General features: G+C 41.0%; 1 long non-coding RNA gene across 1 annotated transcript; it reads right to left on the reverse strand.

The window, feature by feature from the left end:
* Window positions 1-2,043: 2,043 nt before the first annotated feature.
* LOC106030328 (uncharacterized) lies at window positions 2,044-24,558 on the reverse strand. The gene is made up of 3 exons (XR_010829119.1): window positions 24,340-24,558; window positions 23,620-23,793; window positions 2,044-2,294 (listed from the first exon to the last, which is right to left on the reverse strand). It is a non-coding gene; the product is annotated as an uncharacterized lncRNA (long non-coding RNA).
* Window positions 24,559-24,581: the final 23 nt, after the last annotated feature.

A 24,581-nucleotide genomic window follows, 5' to 3' on the forward strand; every position in this document is an offset into this window, starting at 1 on the left:
CGTTAGAAGTCTTGCCCCACTGAACTCCCCGGCAAAACTGCAGTTGACTTCACAGGGGTAAAAGCTGTCTCTTATTCTTGCTGGATGTGGGCTCGAGATCTCAGCTTGCACTAGAGCTAATGGAAGGCACATGCACGTTCCGGGAGGAGCGCGGGTCTCTTTCATCTCTTGAGTACCATGCTCCTCTGTGGCACTTCCAAGGCTGCATCAGTTATCGCAGGTCCGTTTATTTTAATGATGCAGCAGGAGTGTCCTAACTTCCTATGAAGGTACTTTGTTGTAATTATCTTGTATGTCTAGGGGCACCACAAGGGGTTACATTTATTTTACTGCCAAAGAACTGTTGTTTCAGCTGCAGTTCTATGAAGAAACAATCACATCTCCAGCAGTTTGTTAGATTAATCACAGGTGTGTAATCCCAGTGCATACCCTAGAGGGTATATCCTTTGACCCGTTTCCTTTTTTAAAGGGGAAACTCTGAATTAATATCAGTTGCGTTGCTTATCATGGTTCACATTGGGTTTCTACAGGACACTGTGGAAAATACACTAGAAGCTTCTGTGACCTTTATTTTACCTGTGTATAAATGAATATTGAAATTTAACAAACCTGAATTGCTCATTGGCAAAATCACCTAGAAAACTGAAAAATTAATGAAAAGAGTTTGAATGTAGATATGGTCCAAGAATTAAGTGAAACCCGTGGAAAGAAAGAATTTGTCTACACTTTGCACCTAAGTGGTGTTTCAGTGTTTTGTACCAATGACATGAAAATTAGTTTATCACTTCATTATTTATTATTTTGAAGCAAACAATAACTGAAAATCACTTGGACATCTATGCGGTCCTTGCACAGGTTTAAAATAGAAACCCCTTTGATTTTAACATTATTATTATTTCTTCAGGATGCGAGTAGTTAAGGATGCACTGCTTTTCAGCTTCATTCAATGCTTTGTGCTACAAAATGGCATCCAATGTAGGTTAGAATGTATTTAGAGGCAAAACTGATTGTTTTTTCTTAAAAAATAAAAGTTTTTACATTTCAGTCAAGTAACCTTCCAATGTAGAAAGGAGTAAATATCCAAGAACTATATATTTTGTTAAGTACAGCGTGTTTAAAAGCCTCATATGGGAAAAACTTAATGATTACATCGGAAATGATATGTATTTACCTTTATTATAAGTTGAATTCATACAATAAAACCTTCAGAATAGACTCTCTGTAGGGGAATGGATTTCTGTACATTAAAAAGCAATATGCCTAATGAGTCATAGAAACGTACAAACTATTGGAAACATAAACCCAGGAGTATGTTTTTAAGTAATTTTGTCTGCTTAGTCCCCTTTTTTTTTTTTTGTTTTGTTTTTTGAAATGAGATTTCTGTTTCACCTGAAGCAGTGACCATAGTGGGGTGGTATCATTGTCCACCACAGCACTTCAGAGACACGAGCACACTGTGAGAAAGTGGGATGAAATATTAGGGCTTCAGAATATCCATAGCTGTATTTCCAAGCTTTCATGCTGAGCACTATCCTGAAAGAAATCCAGACCAAGGAAAAATCATTGCTAAAGAATTGTTCCATATCAAGACTCAGCTCCACACCAAAACACAGTATGTTAATCAGAGCACATGCATCCGAATAGGTATTTAATTAAGGTGATGAATGCAAATGATGAATGACTACTGGCATGGATTTTGCCAGGGCTTGTACAGGAACGTAGATTCTGAGTTTCCTCAGCACAGATCCTCATGGACCATGAGCCCATGGTGATGCAGGTGTGCAGTGAGACTTGGCGGTTTGTAAAGTGAGGAAATTTGGGGAAAACACCACTCTGGAAGGGGTTAAAGCCTCACCTTCTTGCTGTCTGTGGTCCTTGCTCATGCTGTCCTGGAAGTCTAGAGTGACTCTTGGATATTTAGGACTTGGCCAGATTTTAAGTCTTTTGTATGCCCTAAGGATCTGTTCAGTACACGCAGCACATCCTCAGTTCCTCCATTTATCACTAAGCACAGAAATGTTAGTTTGCTATTGTTTTAGCAGAAGTCTCTCCAAGAAAGCAGTGGTCTGGTTGGTCTTGTAGAACAAGGCAGAGCTGCAATTCTTCAAGATATTTATATGAAATGCATCCAGCGGGAATTCAGATTCCTTCTGGGACTTCTTTCTTGGACAGGGTATTGCAAATAATAACCTTTAACTGCTATTAATAATCTATTAACTCCTTTGATGGGTCTAGTGAACACAGCTGTGTGACAGGAAATCTTGTTTTGGGAGAATGGATGTACAGAGTCCACCCTGAAAAAGATATTTGTGGGAAGAAGAAAAGAGATTTAAAAAAAAAATAACTGTGCCTTGTCTCAGCTGAGTGCTTTTTTCGTATATTATTGTGTTTTATAACAACATCAACTTCAAAGCCTAATTAACACTTTTATGAACACAATATGACTGGTGAAACAGTTCACATGCTTTTTGCTGAAGAGATGGTTGTTTTCTGCTAGGGTAAATTCACATAAAGGCATTTTCAAAACAACCAGTTCTTGAAACTTAATTGGAAATGACAACTTATAATTCTGCAGAAAACTGTAAAAATTAACTTTTTTTTTTTTCCTGTGAGATTTTCTTTAGTGTTGCTGTGATCGAGCTAGTGATGTAGCTCAGCTTCCTACCTAAGGGTGCTCTGTGGCAGTAATAGAAAATTAATGAGAGAAAATGACTAATACTGGAAATAGAATACTTAATTTTTCAGGCACTGGTAATTTGTTAAATTTGGCCTGCAATAATCCAAACTATTAACAACCACTGTGTTGCTATAAGAGAAAGAAACCCTGCTTGTTCCTATTGAATCATTTCATATGCTGGTTTCTTTGCTTTGAGACCTTTAGGAAGAGTGCTAACAGTAAGAATGAAGTGTATTAACTTTATGTAAAAAAAGAACAACCCTCCCACTTAGATGGCTTCCATTAAAAGTTTAGCTATGCAAGTTTTGCCAAAGGACCACATACGACCTGAATAAAGCCTTCAGAATTTCTCTGCACAGTGATAACCTGGACTTGTACCAGATGTTTCTCTTGCAAAATCCTGGGAGTACTTTCATTTTGTGTAAGTCTTGGCAGGAGAAAGTCATAGCAATTGCCACAACCAGGCTTCAGAATAAATTTATTAGTATTTGCAGGCAGAAGAAACGGCATGATCATAAATCGCATTCCAGTGGGGCATTTATATTGTTATTGTTATTTGAATTTTATATTGAAAAATGATAACATATGAAAACCTGCTTTTACTGAAATCAATGGCAAAAACTTGCAGTGATTTTAATCAAGCAGAATTTCATCCAAGATCCCTATTCAAAGTGTGATTTTTTTTTTTTTTTAATGAGAATAATGTATGTTAAAGGGACCCACAAGGATCATCGCGTCCAACTCCTGGCTCCACACAGGACCACCCAAAAATCAGCCCATGTGTCTGAGAGCATTGGCCAAATGCTTCTTGAACTCCAATAGGCTTGGTTGGGGCCTTGACCACTGCCTGTCCCAGTGCCCAACCACCCTCTTGGTGCAGAACCTTTTCCTAACACCCAGCCTGACTCTCCCCTGCCCCAGCTCCATGCCAGGTCCTGTCACTGTCACCAGAGAGAAGAGATCAGCCCCTCTCCTTCAATTTTGTATGTGTATTAGTTAAGACGCACTGTTCTCCTGAACAGACAGGTACAGTCACTCTACTTAGAAGGAAGTGACAGATATTTACTTAGATAGATGGGAGATGTGTGCAGCTGCTGGGCCAGAAACACCTTGAATGCTCACATGCACTTTACTTAAACATGGACACCACTGCCTAGCAATCTCACTTGGTTCCAAGGGATGACCCCTAGAGTACTGCAAAGTTAGCATTAAAACCTGGATCTCGGGGGTTAAACGCAGTGCTTTCTGATTTTCAATGAAAGACTCATACTAGAACATATTAATGCATTAAATCTCTCCCTCTCTCTCAAAAATGTAAACTCCACCAGGTGTAGGGAACAGCGTTAAGCTTTAAAGTTTTGGAACGCCGTGAGACTGCCTTCTGACACCTCTCCTCCCCACATTTTGCAAATGCAACCAGCGCAGCGCTGGCAGCAGCCAGCAACGAGGAGAGGAGCCTCGGTGCGGCCAGTTGGGCCGTGAAGCCAGTCGTGGATGTGGGCAGCATCCCGGCAGGTCCCACCACGGGGAACCGGGAGGACGGGGCCAGAGCCCCCTGGGCTGATTGATGCCGGCCTGGCCAGGTGCCAGCGCCTCCGCCACCTTGAAAGGCCCCTTTGAACCACATCTGTTTTTTCCAGCAATTGAGGGACGAGTCAGCGCTAATCCAAGGACTTGTCCTGCAAACTGTGAAGAAGCTCGGGTTTGTTGTTTCACTGTCAGGGTTCTGATTTTTCTTGTTTTAGAGGGCTTCTTCATGTTAGCTCTATGCTGCAGCCTATAGGGTGTATCGATTTGAGACTAAAGCCTGGGATCCTGCCTGTACTTATGTGAGTGCTGCTGTATTCTGTGGGTGCTTCCCTAAGCAGCACAGTGTGGAAAGAGAAATGATATGCTTAATTCTTGCAACTAAGCATATATACCTAACAGAAAAAAAAAAAAGAAAAAAAAAGAGGAAAAAAACAACAAAAAAGGAAAAAAAATAAGGAAAATAAACCTTCTGAAAAAAAGATAAACTTTGTTTTAAAATTATCTGTAGTATCACAGATATATATGATGCTGTTTTACAGTATTTGACATGTATGTGTTTATTTAATGTAACCAATGGTAATCTTTCTGAAATTATCTGTATAGTGCTAACACCTGTTTGTCAGTTTTACATGCCCTTGCTCTGGGGTTTAATGCTGTGTAACCCTTCCTGGAAAAACAGATCTCTGCCTCCTGCTTCGTCAAAGATCTGAAATGAGAAGGAAAAGTAGCAGAATTGCAGTGAACATTGATTCTCTTCCCCTCTTCTGTTGTTCTATGACATGAATATGACATAAATATATATATATATATATGTTTTAATCTAGGAAGCCTCTTTTTTTTTTTTTTTTCAGCAGAAAGAAGAACTTACTCAGAGAATGAAGACAATCTGTATTTTGATTCCTCATGACTCAGTGCATTCAAAGTCTTCTGAAGACACACAAAAATCATCAAGGTCTTGGATGAGACATTGCCACAGGGACAGGTCTTTATGAACATGACTTGTGTTTACATCACACACTTAAGTGACTCTATTATTGCCACCTTGGTGTTGGCGAGTGACAGCTCAGGAATGCCATAATAAAAGCTAACGGGACCTTTCTGAGATACCGGGACCTGTTTTCTCAGAGCATGCAGTGAACAGCCCCATGTTTGTGCTCAAGGTCTGACCCTGAACGCTTTTGGCTTGGGGTCGGGGATTTTGGTCCTCCTGCCCCAGAGCCGCCAGAAAAGAGGAACTTACGGTTAGCGACCGTGTGTGAAAACCCCGCTTTAGGCCACCCTTCGAAGAAGTCTGTGGCGGAGCAGGGGGAGAACCGAAAGGCGAGGCTCAACTGTCTTAACCACAGCACCAAGTCCCTCTTGGCGCCAGCCGTCGTCAGGGCTGATGCCGGGGGCTGACCTGACCGCACAGACCGCTGCTGCTGGGAGGGGTGGGCAACTGACAGCCGGGGGTGCTGCAGCGTGGCAGGGATCCCCAAGCTGTGCCTCCAGCCTGCCCCTCTCGCGCTCAGCTTCCTTCAGCTTGTCTTGCTTCAATTGCATGCCAAGGGACCCCCGTTTCGCTGCCCGTTTCTTGTAACAGGATCACCTTCAGTCCAGGCAGAACAACCAGCTTATCGCATCACTCTCCCTCCTGCTCTCCTCTCCTTCCTACTGCTCCCTACTACGGTCTGCCGACCAAAAAAGTGCCAGGAGTAAGTGCCAGGAAAAAAAACAAAGTATTCCCAACAACCGACTTTGAGAGAACTTCACCAGGAGGATTAACAATAAAATACAGCATATTCACACAGATATGTGAATATCACATGGAGGAGACACATGGCTAGTGTAATCTTTTAACAGAAAGAGAGTAAGCCAAGCACAGAAGTACTATCTAACTGCTAAGGTACAGCTGCATTATTACAGATGTGCTAAGTGGATGCACTTAGCATTTCATCCTGGTTTTGGCAGGGCTAGATCTAATCCTTGACCTGATTTTTATAATCTATGCTTACTCAGGCTGGACTGGTCTTGTCCTGGTCGCTCCTGTTACTGTTTTTCTTACTGTTGCCTTTTTTTTTTTTTTTTTGTCTTCTCTTTTGGGCTTAGACTAAAAGCTTAACTGACACATTACTCCACAGAAAGATAGAAAAGCTATCAGATTTTAGGGGACCTCTGTCCCCACTGCCATTTTCTTCAATATTTCCCACTTGTCCTTCAGGAGTGGTCTCCAAACTCCTAAGGGGATCTGGGCTCCTCGGTGCTGCTCAGGGTCTGCACGTGGTATCGGGGCCATTGCAAGCCCATCTGCATTGTCCCAGATATGCTGCAGAGTTTGGGCAGTAGCAGCAGCAGTTGGGATAAGTACAACTGTAAAAGCTTTATCCCATATTGAAAAGATGCTGTATCATCCTCTGGGCTGGATTTTTATTAGGGAAAGTGCTGCCTGCTCTTTCATGTTGCTGAAGATGTTTTTTTAATGCTTTGCTGCTTCCTTGTTTGCCAGGGAGAGGAATCGTGTTAATGAAAGGAGTTGAGAGCAGTAAGGATTTGGCGGTATTTCAGCTAGAGGAGATGAAGGAGCCAGGGCTCACTTCAGGACTGCAAGGCTGCAGGAAAAACAATTTCACTTTACAGCTAATTGGAAAAACACTGCAGTCATGTTAAAGCTGAAGATTGAGCTGGGATCAAACTGCAAATTCCCAAGTGGATTGCACAGAAATTTGGGCATTTTTGACCTGGGGTTGATGCAGTTCAGCTTTGGGCAATCTCATTCCTGTTGAAAATGGTGTTAAATAATACCTGTGTCAATGTCACTTCCGGTAACACCATGGGAAAGAGATGGAGATATATTGTGAGACAGTGTTAATCATTGCCCAAATATAATACCTAATCTCAGCATGTTTTCTAAACAGAATCATCAGTAATATTTGTATTTGTTTTCCCTTACTTAACAAGTAGGTATAGTGCCTATACCTTAGCCAGGGTCTCTCCTGAGAAACTGTTTCAGCTGGAGACCAGCTCTACAAATGCTAAATGTGTCCCAAACTTACAGTATTTCTCTCAAGATTTAACTGTCATCTACTAGTTAAAACTTGATATTTGTAGTAACGCCTTCTAGCCATTTACAGTAATATTGCTTCTTTCAGCTAATATTTGATGTCTTGTACTGCATATTGTGATTGACTTGTGGCTGGAGAGTGAGATAAGTGGAAATAAGAGATTTCCTAGGGGTGATTTCTGATCAGAAGAGAGAAAAAAAATAACACCACCTTTAAGATACTAAGTAACTCTTTGGGAATAGAGCAGTTAAACTCAAAATTGCGATCAAAGATATTTTGATAGATAAATGTTGCTTCAATAGTGGTTCAGCTTCAATAAGCTGTTGGTTGCCCTCATTGGTTTTCTCTCACTGGAAGAGTTACTGATCTGAATAGTTTCATTAAGTACTTGCCCATCACTGCAAGTCACTCGCAATCTGATTTTTAGCAATTAAATATAAAGTCTGTCAGCAGGTAATTGCCTTATCCCCTTCAGTCACTGCCAAAACAAATAACAACAGGTCAAAACTCATCCGTCTTTGGGCTTTGATTTTCTTTAAGAAAATAAAATAAAAACACAAAATCCACTCAGAGTCACCTCTGCAGGGCTGGTTTCTTTCCAAGGTTTGTCCCGCTCCCACCCCTGCTCCTCCTGTAAGAAGCAGAAATGAACATATGAGTCTCAATGAGCACAGAGCTGCCACTCCTTTCATTAGCACGGCAGGGAAAGCCAGCTACCTGCCCCAACCCTTTTGAAGAATCCCCCCCCCCCCAAGGCAAATGCAGCATCCTGAAATGCCCGAGTCGGTTGTGGACAAGCTATGTGGGACCATGCTCTTGGAGGGACCTGTCTGGAAATGGTCTCTGGTTCTTTGCTCAATGAGGGATCGCGGCTGATGTACACCTCCTTTGGGCACAATGAGGTGAAGCTTCTTGTCCCCAGCAGGCAGAACCAGGTCGGTGTGGGGTGAGGAGAGGTGTCTTCTACTTCCTGGGAAGAAAAGCCTCTCTGGGCTAAAGTCCTAGAATCCAGAATCCTCTCACCTAGAATCCAGCTGCTGAAAAGGGATTTTCATATAAACTGATCCATTCATCTAATTGCTTAAAGGCAAAGCTTTGCCTTTGATGTGTTGTAAAATGTTTCAGTTTTGCTCCTGACGATGATTCATCGTCGGTGATGCTCAGACAGAAGTTGATGCTCTTTAATTCAGACCCTTGGAGCTCTCACTTTGCCTTAGGACTGCTTGCAAACACAAGATGAAACATAGCCAAAATAATCTGTGTGACTGAGGTGAAGGAGCCACACACGAAATGTGTGTAGTGTTACAGCCCAACATCACTTACAACGTGATGAACTGAGTTCATGCAGTGAATTTGTGTATCTGTGTCATTGTAGTCACTTCACCAGTAAAATTTCAGAGTTGCAAATTTGTTTCTCTGGAAATAAGAGATTTCATCTACAACTTCTTGCCATAATTGTTAAAAAACAGTAAAATTGGAACATTTTGCCATATAAACCTTTTCTGGTAATTCTCAATATTGCTCTGGTGCATATACCCTTTTTATCAGGGTATAACCACCCACCTTTGTTTCCAACTCTAACGCAAATTTAAGAAGATAACAAGAGAAATTAGACAAGTGCTTTCCTTCCCCCGGCGGCTGAAGGTGACACTTCTGAGCTGTAGCTGGGCTATTCTAAATCCTGGCCCTTGCAGCTCAAGCCTTTCAAAGAGCGAGGGTGTGTCACTGCAGCTGCTGCATCAAACAAAATCAAAGAGATTTGATTAATATAAACTTCAAAATCAGTGCCATCTTTCCTTCACAAAATACTTCAAACACAGCAAGAGATGTCATCTCCCAGATGATGGAGGTTAATCTACTTAATCTCCTCTTTTCCTTGCCTCTGAATGCAAACTACTGGAGTATACCCAATTATGTCTCACCAGTCAGAATAAATTCCTCACTCCAACTACTTCAATCAAATTTTAAGAGAAGACTTAGCAAGAGAAGACTTCTAGTCCTTTTGTAATATTAGTCTGGCTTCTGAACCCATAAAGCAGTGTAAAGCAGGATGGACAAAACAGCAACCACAAGCTCCCAGCTGCCATGCTGTCAGAAGAGGGCAATTAAAAGATTCCAGACTCAAATCCGGATTTGAAAGCTCTGAGTTCACTGGATGTGTCAGGGGTTGGAGTCAGAGGAGGATTTGGCCAACTATCTGTGGTAAAGGTTTGGAATATATTATTTCATACAGGAAAATCTTTGTAAGGCCATCAGATTTGTAATCTAGGAATGCCTCAATTTACAGAAGAAGGGCTTGTTTCTCGTGGTATTACTCATTGCTTAGAGATTTCTCCACTCAATGATTTCTAAGACCAAAGTAAACATATATAAGCATGGCAAGATCAAACTTTTTCTTCATGTGATTAAACTATCTACTGTTTAAAATTGCTGATATGACAGCAATTTTATTTAAGAAATTTATTTAAGAAATCTCCTAGTGTCTGTCCACATCATGTTTCTCAGTGAGTAATACCTTTTTTATGGACTAATCAGGAATTTTCAGTTTCTTGTTCTCTAATGCTCTTGTACACTCTAATTTTGTCTCTTTCTCATTGTTGTGAACGAGATGTTTAAAAGGTTTCAGTGAAATTGCATGCATTTTTCTTAGCAGTTGTGATGTGCAGAAGTGTTAACTCTGTCCCCCAGCCCCTGTGAAAAATCTCAACACAAAACCAATAAATGTGAGCATGAATCTGTGTGTACCAGCTCTTAATCTAAGACTGTAGATGAAATATTCAGCTTTAAGTTTACGGAAAAGAACAATTCTAAATCTCTTCACTGAGGTTAGCTGGCAAAACAATTGAAATGAAATTGGAATGAAACGAACTCCCCCCATGTCTTGCATCATGGCTGGAGAACGGTACAGTCCATGTCAGGGATACACAAAAACGCTCAAGTGTCTCTTAAAATGTAATACAGTCACATATTAGAATACAGTTGATGCCTGTTTAAAAACTCATTGAAACTTGACAAGATAATGAATGAAGGTTTTACCATTTGCAGCACTAAATAACTTGAGGTACATTTTGGAATAATGTAGACCAACAAATCAGCTCACAAATATGATCAGTTAATGTTTCAGTTGGCATTACTTTTAACTTGATGATTCATATGCTTTTTGAAACTAAGTTATTTACCTCAGCTATTCCGACTGTAGAAGATTTTTATAAGTCTGTTTTAAATGGCTATTTTAGAGGAGAAAATTCAGGCTGCAATTTTCCTTAGTACTTCCCCTTATTTAAATAGCCCCTTGGAACCAGTTATGGTGAGATGACTGCCAAATTCCCAATTGCTACTGAATAAAAAACAAATACAGCAAACAGTTGCCAGACAGGGCAGTATTCCGATGTTTTTGGCAGTAATAATTGTGCATATGAATTTTTGGTATTGCATTAGTCAGCTGGGGTGGTTGAATGGAAACGGAATTGAAGAAATTTTCACCCTCAGCAGTCAGCTCCCTGGGGGCACCTCCTGGTGAGCCAGGCTGGGAAAACTATGAGCTCAGGAACAAAAGGACTGCCACTGAAAGAAGCTTTTAACTCCTGCCTGTAGCAACAGCGTTGGAGGAAAGTGTGTGGCGCATAGCATAGCTCCAACCCTGCACTTTGGCTGAAAGGTAAGGGATGGTAGGGCAGAAGCAGATTTGGTCTGACCATACTGTTCTTTTCCAAGAGTGAAGGATGGGCTGGGAGTGATGCTGTAGCTCCCTCAGCCATGGTCCAAGCAGCTGCACCCAGGGGAGCAGTTGTGGAGGGGCTGGGGAACCAGTGGGTCACCACTTCCGTGGCCATGGGGAGCAGGAACACAGCTGGATGCAGACAAAGCTTTGCTCCTTATCTGCTTTCCTGAATCTTATCTGTGGGATTGGATGGCACCAGTAAGCGCTCACTAAGTCTAGCAGTGGCTGAAATGGAAATACAAGTGCTCAGAATCCGTGCTGTGGCATGGTTAGTTTACTCTGGAGACTTTTTTTTTTTTTTTACATCAGGATTTCCTGTATTTCAAAACACGTCCAACAGTTAATACTGGCCAGTTGACAGCAACCAAAGAGTGCAATGAAAAATCATCTCCTTGCGAGGTAAAATGAACAGTAGGATGCTTTGAGATGCCATGAAAACCCCCCGGGGGTTTAATGTATTTATTTGTGGTCTGGAAAGAAGAGAGACAAAGGGAGAAAGAGGAATTTGATGATACCTATGTTGGTTCACCACTGTGAATGAAAACTGTGAGGAAGTTGATTGAGATCTAAGCCAGCTAGAGAAGCAAACAAAAAGATAGTGAATTAACTTTAATACTGGTACATGCAAAGAAATATATACTGGATGGAAAAATGCAGTGTACTTCAGTTCCTTTGAAATACCCTTGACCACAACAGCTTCAAGGTGTTAGATTGCATATGCACAGAAAATGAACAATATTACAGAATCTTTACAGAAACAAGGGTGAGCTCTCCTTACGGAGAGCAAGAACCTTCTTCTCCATAAGGGGACTGCAGAATTAGTGCACTCAGAGATGGGCAGGACTGAATTATCCACATCTACCCACATATATAACGTATTCAGAGGACAAGATTCAGTTGCTCTAACATGGACACTGGTGTAATTTTTGGTACAGTAGAAAATTTTCTCTGGTGTCCAGTTGCAGCCCAGAAATGCACAAATCTCCTACAAGTCCTTTGCTTCACATGTCAGTCTTGGAAGCCCAAGACAATTAAAATGGTACTGTGTCTAGGCAGCAAAATTTACTTTCAAGTTCCTTTTCTTGTTTTCTTTTTTCCTTGGGGCTGTTTAGCTCAGCTCTCAGAAAGCCCACTCATGCCTAGACAAATTGTTACCCTCTCTGGTGCACAGTTGAAGAAAATATTTGTGATGCTATTTACTGTTCTTCAAGGGGAGCTGTGAAAACCTGCTTTTAGACTAATCACTGGTAGTAATTCTTTACCCAGTGTCTGTATGGTCTCTGTTTGCTAGAAGACTATTAAGAGAGTTCATGATCTTGTCCATGCAGTATGTTTGAACCGCCTGTTTCATTTGACATCCCCAGTAAATAGAATGTCCTTGCAGTACAATGTCATGCGGCTGCCCAGCTGGCAACCATGTGGTGACAAAGAGCATGGAAATTTATCTGGGAAAATTAGGGAAACAAGCTAGAGGTTCAGGTTTTTTGTTTCTTTGCTCTTTTTTTTTTTTTTTTTTTTTTTCTTTGGCTAGCTGACATTAGAATTAAGCAGGTCATTCATATAGCTACAGTAGTCCACATTCAGGGAGCTATTTTCACAACAGTGAGGGCTGGATTTTCCTTTTTATCCTTAAAAGAGAGCTTAAGTTCTGATTAAATTGCTTGGGGTCACCTGCGGTGCACACGATGTCGCATTAGTAAGTAAGCATTAGTAAGTTAAATATAAGCACTGTTAGCTTTGTCTGGCCCTGCATTCAATCATTTGTCCAGGAACTGCACTGACCAACTTTTTTCTAATCCTTTGTATAGTTGTAGTGAATTAATCTAATACACCTGACATCCTCTCCCTTTAATGCAGTTAGTGGTATTTTCCATATTTACCCCTGGGATTTCATACTCTTTATAACATGCTAATACCCCAAATAAATGGAGCAGTTTCCAGGCATGCAGCCGGCCATGCTTAATTAATCGGAGAGCAGACTTCCAACTGTAGGCATGACCTGAGACAGTGCTAGGTGATGAATTAATGACAAAGAAATTTTACGGTTATTAAGTTGTTACACAGATTCCCCGATCTTTCCAAATTCCTTTCTGAAGCAGAGTGCTTCCTTTAATAAAGCTCCTCTCCCCCTGCTTAGCCTCACATGTGTATATGGCCTGTTCTCTCCTCTTATTCTGGTGTCCTCCACCAGCCACCAGCTCAGCTGTCCTTCTCAGCACTGCTGTCCTGCCTCACCACCCCGCTGCCTTGCACTGATGGGGCTGACAAAGCTGGTCTTCCCCCAGCATGACTCCTCTTCTCTCTCATGACTTTTTTTTAGATATTTCCAGGCCTGCTTTTCCCATTCCCACTGGCTTTCCCAGCCCAAATGGCATGAGCAGACGTCACTCCAGGGACTGTTCCCACATGCCCTGGGAGGGTTACGGGCTCCCCACATAGGGAAGGGCTGCTGGGACTGAGGACCCTGTGGATTATTCAGTTATGGATTGACTCGTTCCCAGGGTGATGTGAAGGTCATGAATTGGGAAGAGCCAGTGGCTGTGGCTGTGTTGATCTTCTCATTATCTAGTTGGCACAAACTCCACCACTACTCATGAGGTTTCTCCATTTCAGACCTTGAAAATCCAAAACTCTTCTGTTATCACCCAAGGTTTTTGTTCTGTAGTCTTGCAGGGTCTGAACTTTTTCTTTGATGAAGCAGATGGTTCACTCTGTCCTCCCCTTTGTTTGTTATATCTTGGCACCTAGTTCTTTCATTCCTATTTATGGTGAGATGTTTTGCTTTCCTGTGAATATTCAGTAATAAGATTCCTTTTTTTTTTTTTTTTTTAAATCTTGGCTTATCCACTTAGAAACATGACTGGGGAAACTTTTTTTCTTTCATTTTCTTTCTTAATGCTCAAATTTTCCCATACAGAAAAGCTACATTATTTTCTTACATCATAGTGCATAGCTTCAAGACTTGAGCAAGAGACCAGCTGAGCCATGGGAAAAGGTGGTGGTGTACTTTTGTACACATATATTATTGACAAATGGTTTTAAGTGTGCTTGAATATATCTTTGTATTTTCCAAAACTGACCACTTTTTCCTGTAATGTTTCCAAGAAGCAGCAATTCATAGTACAAAAATTGGAGTCTGCCACATGCGTCCTCATGAATCTTACTTTAGCAGTCCAATGACACATTGACCTCTATAATGCTGAACTTAATTTGCTGTCAGTTTTACTGTTATTCTTTTTTTCCCCCCACACTTTATCATTTATTGATCTTCTTGTATTCTGTGCACTTTTGCTTACTTCTCTCTTCTCTGTTTCCATTTCCTTTTCTCAAGGTAAATAAGTTCCAAATATTTAGTTACTGCCTGTGGCAGCCACATTAGAGGTTCATCTGGCCTGGTTTAATGTTGTATGTGGAGGCCAGCTTCAGAGGAGAAATTAGAGGCTGCACAATTACCTTTCAGTTCTATGTAGAACCCAATAAGTCTAATTCCCTGAAGAATATGGGTTTACAGCCTCATTTTTTTTTAAATATATATTATTTTCTTCTAATGTGTGTATGATTCCTATTGAATACATGCAGTACGTCCAAGCATTTTTTCAGATCTTTCAAGCAGCTGGCCTGCTGTAGTGAATTAATTCAATGAACTACTAATACACGGTATTTTTCTTAGGAAAGAAGCCTTTTCTTTTGTCAGATCTATGTTTGCTGCTGTCACTGTCTATTGCCTTGCTCTTGTACTAAAAGAATTATATTTTTTTCCTCTGTACATTTTTCAGTTCTCCCCTGTTCCCTCTTTCAATTAAACAGTCCCAATCTCTATCTGAAAGTTTTTCCTATACGTCTGTTCATTTGCCATCTGTCTCTAGAGCTGTTCCATAGCTCCTGGGTATTTTCTGAGATAAGGTGACCGGAGTACATCAGTTCAAGTGCAGGTGTTGATACATACAAGTTCTATCTTCCTCCACAGATGCTCATATTTTGTTTGCTTGTTTGCCCACCACTGTAAATTAAATGCAGCCACAAGTCCACGTCACAGGCTCTGAGGGACAGCAAAAAGTTTTTTCTTTCTTTTTTTTTCTTTTCTTTCTTTCTCTCTTTTTTTTTTCTTTTCTTTCTTTTTTTTTTTTTTTTCTGTAGCCCCAGGTTCAGAGCACTCCTTGGTCAGTGTGTCCATTTTTTTTTTTTTCATGCAAGGAGAATATAAATAGAAAGCGCACGGAGCCCAGGACCAAAATCCACATCTACCCCTTTGTGGTGGATTTGTCTGGGCTACTTAGTGGTCTTCTGTTCTCTCCCTCCACACAGCCGTACCCACGACCCATTCCCAGCTACACAGGAGCTCAGTGCTAACAGGCAATGGCAGCAAAGAGCAGGCATGTGTTGTTCCTTGCTGCCTCTTTCTGACTGTACCATTTCTTGGTTGGACTGCTCTTCAGCTGTGTGGGAGATGTGGGTTCACATCCTTGTGTCAGGGAGAGGCTTGCAGCATGGCTTTCCATGTATTGTATCGGTGTTGTTTTCTGCAATGACAATAGTGGTGCGGACAGCAGGGCTTTGACCAGAATTCAGTGTTGTGGTATGTTGTGCTCCTCCAAAGAATGGGGAGAGTGTAAAGAAATTCTCTATGGTGGTGTCCTGGGTGGTCTTGGTCTGATCAAATCTGGATAGGTACATCCGAGCTGTGTGTGAACTGCCTTTACGGTGAGTGGTAAGTGAGGTGAAATGAACCCTGTGCCCGAGTCCTGGAGGGCTTGTAGGATGCACAGGTCTGCAATGGCAGCTGGGTGAGCTGAGCCAGTGGTGCTCTGGCTACACCAGTTAATGCAGCTATGGGGTTCTACAGCTCCTGGAAAAGATTTCGTTGTGTGCCTGTGATATTGCAGGTACCTCTGTGCTTACCTCAGGTCATCAGGGATTTTGTACAGCTGTCAGAAATGCCTAGCTTCCATCCGAATTGCACTTGAAGTGACTGTGATTACCTTTGAGACTCACCTTAGAGACATGGTGATACATAACTGGGAGTGCAAGCAGAGACAGTACAATATTAATTAACTATGGTAGTAAGTGACACATCAGCATAAGTACCAGAAGAGAGTAACTCTGTATATTGAGAGATTCCTGAATGCATCTTGGTAATTCATTCTTTTACAAAATTTGGCAAGCTTCTAAGTAGTTTATGGTCTAAATGAGGTAACCATGAAATTACCCGATAAAAATGTTGGTCTTTAGCACAACGCTTACAATTTGGTCAGGCATTGGAATGGGCAGCCCAGGGAAGTGGTGGAATCCCCATCCTTAGAGGTATTTAAGTGATCTGTGGATGAGGGTGTAGGGGATGTGGTTTAGTGATGGGACTCAGTAGATCAGGCTGATGCTTGGACTTGGTTATCTTGAAGGTCTGTTCAACCTAGGTGATTCTATGATTCACAATTCTGTGATTCCAAGCTGGCAAAGACCAAATGAGAGCTTCAGGCTAAGAGGATGATCACATCAGCACGTGTTGTACTTTGGCAAGAGAGGCTTGCTCGTGTAGCCATACGGCTGGGGATAGATGACCTCTGAGAGGGTCGTGTATCTGCACAACATGTGCCATGTGGATGGATGTCCTGGGAGAAGGTATCCTTTTCTCTATAGAAATGGCTGGTAAACAAGAAAAAATCAGTGTTTTTGCCCTCTTTTCATATAAGAGGTTCCTGGACCCTTGATCATTCCTGTTTTAGACAAAACAAAACAAAACAATAACAAAAACAAACAATCAAACAAAAAAACCACTTGAAAGATCAAAAGCAGCAGTGCTGAGAAAAGAGTACCCTTACTGTAAGTATTTAAATGAAGTAAAGGACAATTTCTTAAGTAAATATATAAGGTATAGCTTATTCTCCTTCTGAATTAGAGAAATGACAATTATAGTATGAAAGCTATAATCTGTCGCAAATCAGTGTTTTCCAAAATGGTGAAAGTCAGTATTCTTTAGCAAAATGACTAAGGCACACAAATGCAAAACAAATCGAAGTACACAATTTTAATCAAGAGTTCCTTCCTGTTGATTTAGATTGCTTTGATTTCATTCATCCTGCTAACAGCCCTGCAGCCTGAGGGGGAAGAAAGCCCTGCAGCACCCACTGACAACTGTCGCTGTGGGGTGGGCTGTTGGGGACCCAAGCCTGCAGCTCTGCTGTGCACCCCTGGGCATGTCTCCATGAGGAGGTGGACACAAGCCTGCTCCAGTGCCAGGTTTGTGTAGCTGTGTCAGTGAGCCAGGATGCAGGAATTGCGGCAGGACTGAGCAGGTGGTTGCTGTTGACAGAGCCCTATCCTTTCTTGATGATTTCTGGTCCAGTGGCTGGTATTTCAGGAAGATACTGCGTGCAGCAGACCTACCTCACTGGATATAAGGAAAATACTTTCCCTGTGGTGACAAGTAGGCATTGGAGCAGCTTCCTCAGGCTAGACTTGACAAATCCTTGAGCAACATGGTCTGTTGGTGTTGACTTTACTTTGGGCAGGGTTTGGACTAGAGACCTCCCAAGGTCTTTTTCAGACTGAGTTATCCTATGATCTCATGACCTCCACGTGTGGGGGACGGCCTCCTCCAGGAGCACTTGCAAGATGGAGAAGGAGTTTGAATCATGCCCTTTGCATGCTCTTCCCTCTGTCCTTCTCCTGCTTGTAAGATACCACTTTACAAAATTGACTACGCTTCAGGTGAAAGGAATGGGAAAAAAGGAAAGCAGGACCATAAATTCTGTGTCTAAATACTTTTATGTATGTCATAGCTGCAGACATTTGGCTTTTAAGTGTTTCTTTCCTTGCATGGCAATCTCAAAGGGGTGACAGAAGTAGACAGTGCTGCATGAACTACTCAGGGTTTGAGATATCAGCTGTGGACAGGATTTATGATGACTGTGTGTGGCTTGGGAAACATCCAAATATAGCCACCATAGTAATATGGCTTAGGCATGAACTGAATGTGTGATTATAGTGACAGGAATTTGATTATATACTCAGTGTCTGGATAAGGTAATTAACCAACTGAGGAATGCATGATGGGCATACAATAAAAGGTAATAACTAACTTGTGACACAGCATAGAGGACATAATCAAATATTTGTAAGGGAAAAACAGGGTCATGATTGAAGCAAGTTCATCATTTGGAGTGATTCAAACCGTCGGACTGCCAGGATCCTGCAAGGTATGGTTGGGTCACCAGTCACACCATTAACTGTCTTCTCTGCTGCTCCCGAAAGGAAGCGTGACAGTCAAGTATTTAGCTGAGCCCTGTGGCTGGCCAAAAGGTGCTGAGCCTAGTGTTTGGAAAAGACAGGTGAGAAACAAACTCTGGGGCAGCTTGGCCCTGGAGATCCAAGAGTCCTGAAGAGATTGACAGCCATCCTGTGATGGAGTAGCAGAAGCGAGAAGTGAGGCTGTAAACAGCAGGCAAGCTACATATTTGATTTTAGATAAGAATGTGCAAGACTGAATCCTGCAGGGACTAGAAAACACATACAGCTGTCTTGGCTTGCAGCTCTGAAACTTTGTGAAGGCAGGTAATGACTCCCACCTTCGTTCAGTCCTGCAGGGAGGACGGTGAAGTTCTGCTGTTGTTGGTCTTCAGGTGGTTGTCATTGGACTGATCTGGATTTCAGTTTCGGTACAGAATTGTGCTTTACTGTGGTATGCAAGTGCAGTCTTCACTTTAACATTGGGGTTGGATTGAGAACAACATGGCAAATGTGCTTAATGAAGCATTGTGTTCAGCGTTATCTTACATGAGGCAGAAACATGTGCACAGTGCATGCTTAGTATGCAGGCTGAAAGACCGTGTAAAGACTTTTCCTATACTAAATCCTAAAAGTCTACCCTAAAATTGCCTCTAGCTGGTACAGTGTACGGTATCCTATCTTTTTAATAACTTTAATAAAGTATATTCAAAGCAAAAAAAATCAAGGAAGCACACAGTTTTCATTTAGGCCTGGGATTGATTTCCACGTCAGTGAGGAAAGAGCTAAGTGAAAAGCATGTGACTGCATGAGTGAAATAGCAATAGCACTGATATCTTAGCTCACAAGGTCATTCATCTAAAATCTTCAAACAGTTGGCTCAAAGCCTAAAGAGAATACAAGTTTAGGTATAGATGAGTAGTCCAGATATCTTTGCTGCCTCTAGCATAGATTGTATAGATAAGAAAAGAAAAAAAGGAAAAAAAAGGAATAGGTCCAGTAATTTTGTGCTTTTAGACAGTGAGAATTTGTATTTCCCTCATTTAGACTGAATGAGTAGTCTTCTCCAAAACTGTCCAGGCTTCTTCTCTTGAAATAGCTATCTATGTGTTTTGAAGTTTTATTATGAAGTTTAAGGATAGATGCTATTGTTCAGAGAGGCAAAATTCCTGGAATCAAATGACTTGTGAAGAATCCCAGCTTTTTATGTCTAAAGTTTCCTGAGAAATTATTGAGGAGAAAAGCTTGTGACTATAAAAAGGAGATTTCAAAGGAAAAAAGAAGAAAAAGAAAAAGAGGAATAAAAACTGAATGTTAACAAAAAAGAGGTTTAAGTAGAAGAATTATTCCACTTCAGACTTAAAATCCCTTTTCTTGTTAGCTTATTTTGGTAATATGTACTACAATATTTCTAATAATAATCTATCTTTAATTTTTGTATCCAGTAATTCTGCAGTTCTACAGAAAGATTCCAGTGATAGACATCCATAGAAAAATCGACCTCTGATTAAACAGTTTAACAATGTAAATGTTTAGTTTTAACAACCTTTAAACTATTTAACTCTAAATCTTGCAAACTAATGTAAAATACTCATCACAATACCTGTATGAAATTAAGAATGATGCAGAAAGGTGCCAGAGGAGGGCTTTAACAGAAAGTAATTTGAACTTATTCCTGTAACAATATAGGAAACTGAGGACCAAAAGGTCCTGTCATTTTATGGGAGATTTCTGTATAAAGATAAATCCCCATGCCCATTGCCCATTGAAGAAAATATAGCAGCTAACAAGAGTAAAGTCGCCTTGCTTTGGCAGGTCCTACTTCCTACATCCACCAGATGGTGCCCCTCTTCAGCAGAAGCTCCTCTGGAGGGACGCAGATTTGAGAGTGTTCATTTCTCAGGCTCAAAAGCAGGAAAGCTTTTTCTTTTCTAAGAACAGCTTTCAGGTTATCAGGCGCACCTTTTAGTCTATGACATACCTTCTTTATATGATAATCTACAAAAGCTTTTTTTTTTTTTTTTTTTCCCTGGATTACCTAAATTAGTTGTTCTTCTGCTGTGTGGAAACTGAAGTGAGCAAGAACCTTAAAAAAATCACAAAGAAGCTCTGTTTCAAAAGCTGGCTTCTTAAGTGCTGTCTCCATCATGCAGTAGATACTTTATTCTACTTTCCACCTACATTTACCACTGATATAATTTTTGAAAATAATATGCACACTTCTGGGTATGCAAATGTATTCAGTGCTTCCACCTGGAGCACTTTTGTAAAGTGCAGAAAACTCTTCTGTTCAGTTATATTAAACACCCAGAAGTCAGGGCTGGGGGGAGGGAGGGCTGTTATGAACTAATGCTTCCATTATTTGAGTTAATAAAGAAAGAGAAGGAACTTCTAAAATCCCAAAGAATTTAACTTGGTCAATTTTTCTTGTTCTCAAAACTCTATTTTGTGCACTTTGGCACAATAAACTTGTTGAGTTCTCCTGTGTAAAGTGGCTACACTGCTGGCACACTGTAAAACTTCAGCAGCACGAAGAAGACACTTCATTGTAAGCATGATCTTGTAGAGAGGCCCTGTATCCCTCAAGCTCAGTGTCATAATGCTCATCAAAGGCAGGGAAAAAGAGACTGGGTTACAGGAAAAAACTATGTCTGGAGCAGCCCTATCACTCTCCGTCCTCAAGTGCATGCAGCAGTGCATAGGACCTGTACATCCACCCAGCACTTCAAACTACAGCAGGCCACAGTTCCCTCCATGATGGCCTCAACACAAACTTCTGGTAGATTGACTAAAGGCAGGACCAGAACATTTTAAAGAAAAGCTTTCTCTACCTGACCTCTACTTCTACATTTTGTGGAACTATAGACACCAAACACTGGGTGGAACAAAGTGAAAGAGGACTAATTGTTTCACTTAAAAGAAAATAAATATCATAGTTAAATATATGCAGAACCAAACCTTTTACCTTTAATGCTCTTGTAGTTTCTCTCCCACAGTAGCTGGAGGCCTTCACTACTCATGCTTGCTATGAGTAGTTCTCTAAGAGAAGATTTGCTTTTGCCAGTAAAGGACGTGGCATAAAAAAAGCTTTCACAGACTCTCTATGCCATGTGCCCCATTTTCCAAAAGACAGGGAGATTCACACCTGAAGACTGATCAGTCGGTACCACCTACCAGTGCCCACGGAGCTAACCATTTTTATTCATTCTGCAGTTGGAAAAATGTCTGTCAATTAGTCTGTCTATCATCTTAATCACCTTTCTGATTAAGTCTGTCTTAAAAATTCGCATATAGTTCCCTCCACATCATTTCACTATTAACCAAAGAATTTATAAACCTTTCAAAGCTGCAGTCTGTGAATTTCCCTGGGTTGGCTCATCATTGACAAGAAAACGTCACAAGTGATTATTTCTGCATGTTGCAGGCTGTCACAGTGATTCCAAGAGCCAAATATTCAGACCCAGTTACAGTTCTCCTGCAAGTCAGCTCCAGCCAAACCTATCTTAAATAAGCAGTGAATGTGGATGATATTGGAGAACATATTTATTGCCACTTATTATTGAAAAGGCAAAATTGAGAAGTAGCTATTGGTAGTATTCATCATAATTACATTTTATCTATTTTTTTTTTCCTATACACCTGTGCTGACTTTGATCAGACTCAGCTGTCCTCTTCCAAAATTTGCTGGACATTCTGCTTTAAAGACCATTGCTGTGATTGGTGCAGTAAGTTATAGCAGCCTGAAGGTGCTGCTTGATCAAAGTCTAGAGACAGCACATTTACCTCTCCATTTTACCAATGAGTCTGGATAAGAACATTTACTGGCTTCCACACAAGCTTCAGGTTTCGTTTCTTCTCTTCAAAAGGCTGGCTATTTATAATGCATGACAATGATGTAAGAAGGTATGGTAGTGCATGAGGTATATTTAAACATTAAGACATATGCTCTGGGTCAATAGAGGCTATGAATTTTACTGTTTGCTTTTGAATAACCACAATTTCTTTCTTACACATTATTCTACAAATCACTAGAAGTGAGGTGTGCACAGTTCCTTGTGTTAATTGCAGAAAAGATATAATTTTATGATGATATTTGCTTTAGAGAAGTGGCTGAGATAATCTACAAAATTAAAGAGTTGCAACTTTTATACTTATTGGAAATAAAACATATTTTTGTCTTTGAGTCTAAGAAGTTTAGTTTGTTCACAGCATTTAATTCTTGTTTGTATTTGAGTTGCCACTTTCCCTAGCTGTTTATCCGAATCCCCATGAGCTGTCAGGGGCAAAACACTCTGCCAAGAAGCCATCCTCCTGGAGGATATAAGCAAGGTTTTCCTCCCAGCCAAGAGCGCTGGGGTGCATAAGAATGAAGCAGGCTCTGTTCTCCCTTTGCAGACACACAATGCTCCTGGATGCCACCGACCTGGTGAGAAAGAGTCTTGAACTTGCTCCAGGCCCCTGAGACACCTGGCCAGCTTCTTTAACCTTTTCAGCAAGGCCCTTTAAGCTAAAGAATTTGTTTATAGTAATATTTATCCCTCTCAGACATTTTCCTGGGGCAGTCTCTTTCATACTTCTCTTCGTCTGATTAGTTTCCATAGTGACACTTATTTGTAGAGTTTAGAGTTGCTCCTAGCAGGTTTCTGCAAATGCCAGCCGCATGTGTGCCATGTTAATAAGACAAAGTCAGTCCTATTTCCTTCCTTTTGGTGGTTTGATTTTGCCCTATGTTTGGGGGTATCCTTGGGGGAAAAAAAAAGAAGGGAGAGGGCTCCTCTCCCAAAATCCAAAGGGCTCCTTTGGATTGAATAAGTTGTGAGCTTATTATTCCCGATGGTATTTTTGACTGAACTAGTTCTGTCTGAATTTCAGTGGCAGCCTCTGAAGTGCTGTCTGTCTGCGTGAACTATTATATAAGCCAAGGAAACCTTCCATTACAGCAAGGCCTTTAGACTGCTGCTTTATTCAAAATGCAGAATTACATGAAAAAGCAATTCAGTCGAGTGGTGTCTTGTAGGTTGCCTTTTATCCCAGGCTGAAGTAGGAACTTGTTTTTCTTCCAGGGAAATTACTATTTTAAAAATAGGAGAAGGCTGAAATCAGATGCAAACTCATAAACACACACACACGTACACACACATCTTAGCAGCATGCTGGTCTGTGAAAGGGATAAACAAATATCTGCAATCAGTGTATGAAAGCAGACTTCCATACTGACAAGAGCAATTTCAGGAGCATGGTTATTTAAAAAAATGTCGATTCTTTGCAGCAATCACAAAGAGCTTATAAGGAAAAAAAAGATAATTGTAGAACGAGACCTAACATTTTAAGGTTTGTGTTTTCTCACCCCCTTCTTTCTGAATCTTTACAAAATATAAGTATTCAAAGAAGGGAAGGAAGGCAGAAATCAGATTTATAAAATAACAAACCTCCTTGACTTCGCTCGATGGTTGACACCAAACTGCGAGTTCCATGTGATATTGTTGGCCTTCAGGAACACTGCAAAGAGGAGGAGAAAGATGTCCTCAAAGCATCATATACTACTCAATAGGATGAATGGGATCTACTGGACTCTCTTCCACTCTCAGTGAGCCAGGTGGTAGCTGCAGGTGACAAGAAATAAAATGAAATCTCCAATGAATATTATTATGGGGGGAAGAACATTCCTTTCTCTATTTAGGTTGCCTACCTTCTCCATTTAAAAATATTTAAGATTTTTTTTTGTTTGTGGAAGCCCTTAGAAATTTGGCTAGGAGAAATTGCTGCGACTAGATAATTCCATTAACTTGCCCTGTGAAATTGCATTCAAATTTGATTGAGAGATTAAGCCTGACAGAAAAGAAATGATGATTTTTTTGTTGTTGTATAGTGAACAAAATAATGGCAGCGTGTCAAAAACAATAGGTAAACATGAAAATTCTCATCTAGGACTGATTTTGTGCAAGAATGAAGCAAAATGGCACCAAGAAGAACAGATGGCCTCCCTGGAAGCAGGGAGGGAGATTGAAGCCAAGCTCCTTGGACCCATCCACCCTCCAGACAACGTGTCAGGTCTGAGTGGCAGTGGTTGTGCTGGGGCAGTGGTGCTTTGGCAGATAGGCAACGTGATGTGGAACAAAGTGTTGGTTGGCAATTTGGGAGCTACCTACTTGAAATCCTAGCCTCAAAGCAGAGTGCATCTTCAGACAATCCTCTTTAGCTCATTTTACCCATTTGTACTATCAAGACAGTAATGTTCTTATCCTGCAATAGAGATTACACATTTGTGAGGCACCAAGAAATGTGAGTACTGTAAGGCCTTGAGGAAACAAATAACTCTGCATTTATTACTGGCATTGGCTGGGTCGCTGGAAAGAAATATGCTCTCCTAATTAAAAGATAAGGATAAAAA

This window comes from Anser cygnoides, chromosome 2, assembly GCF_040182565.1.
Source record: "Anser cygnoides isolate HZ-2024a breed goose chromosome 2, Taihu_goose_T2T_genome, whole genome shotgun sequence".
NCBI classification, from domain to species: domain Eukaryota; kingdom Metazoa; phylum Chordata; class Aves; order Anseriformes; family Anatidae; genus Anser; species Anser cygnoides.